Source organism: Anomaloglossus baeobatrachus, chromosome 5 (genome assembly GCF_048569485.1).
Source record: "Anomaloglossus baeobatrachus isolate aAnoBae1 chromosome 5, aAnoBae1.hap1, whole genome shotgun sequence".
NCBI lineage: Eukaryota > Metazoa > Chordata > Amphibia > Anura > Aromobatidae > Anomaloglossus > Anomaloglossus baeobatrachus.
In genome coordinates this window covers 24,750,665-24,751,830 of record NC_134357.1, presented here as the reverse complement: position 1 = coordinate 24,751,830, position 1,166 = coordinate 24,750,665, and the positions used below count along the sequence as shown (strand labels likewise).

Below are 1,166 nucleotides of genomic sequence, written 5' to 3'. Positions count from 1 at the left end.
AAGGGGAGCAAATGAAAGAGCAAAAATGGGGAAAAAAAATCCGGCAAAAGCAACGAAGGGTTAAATGTCAGGGATAAGCGTTGTCTCAAATATCGGGTCTGACATCACTCACGGAGCAGCGACCCCCGAACATTAGCGCCCCCGACAAAGGGGACGAGCAAGATGGCGGCCGCGGCACTTCCGGTGCTGAAGCGGTCGCATAGCAGCCGCCTGTACTTCCGGGTCACGCGGATATTTACCTTCCGGGGCGCAGGGAAAGGTAACTATGTGGCAGCTGATGACAAGTGCGCTCTGAGCCCGGAGTCATAGTGTGAACGGCGCCCAAAGCCGCAGATACCACCGCCTCCTCTGCCCATAGCGCCGGCTGTGTCCACACATGTGTGCTGCAGAGATACTACATGTGTGTGCTGCAGAGATACTACATGTGTGTGCTGCAGAGATACTACATGTGTGTGCTGCAGAGATACTACATGTGTGTGCTACAGAGATACTACATGTGTGTGCTGCAGAGATACTACATGTGTGTGCTACAGAGATACTACATGTGTGTGCTGCAGAGATACTACATGTGTGTGCTGCAGAGATACTACATGTGTGTGCTGCAGAGATACTACATGTGTGTGCTGCAGAGATACTACATGTGTGTGCTGCAGAGATACTACATGTGTGTGCTACAGAGATACTACATGTGTGCTGCAGAGATACTACATGTGTGTGCTGCAGAGATACTACATGTGTGTGCTACAGAGATACTACATGTGTGTGCTGCAGAGATACTACATGTGTGTGCTGCAGAGATACTACATGTGTGTGCTGCAGAGATACTACATGTGTGTGCTGCAGAGATACTACATGTGTGTGCTACAGAGATACTACATGTGTGTGCTACAGAGATACTACATGTGTGTGCTGCAGAGATACTACATGTGTGTGCTGCAGAGATACTACATGTGTGTGCTGCAGAGATACTACATGTGTGTGCTACAGAGATACTACATGTGTGTGCTGCAGAGATACTACATGTGTGTGCTACAGAGATACTACATGTGTGTGCTACAGAGATACTACATGTGTGTGCTGCAGAGATACTACATGTGTGTGCTACAGAGATACTACATGTGTGTGCTACAGAGATACTACATGTGTGTGCTACAGAGATACTACAT

General features: G+C 48.4%; 1 protein-coding gene across 2 annotated transcripts in view; it reads left to right on the top strand.

Annotated features, from left to right (window-relative positions):
- Nucleotides 1–238: 238 nt before the first annotated feature.
- LOC142310704 (uncharacterized) overlaps nucleotides 239–1,166 on the top strand; it is a 66,221-nt gene continuing 65,293 nt past the window's right edge. For both annotated transcript variants that reach the window (XM_075348301.1, XM_075348300.1), the window contains exon 1: nucleotides 239–259. The gene's annotated coding sequence lies outside the window, so the exon portion shown is untranslated. The remainder of the gene's footprint in view (nucleotides 260–1,166) is intronic.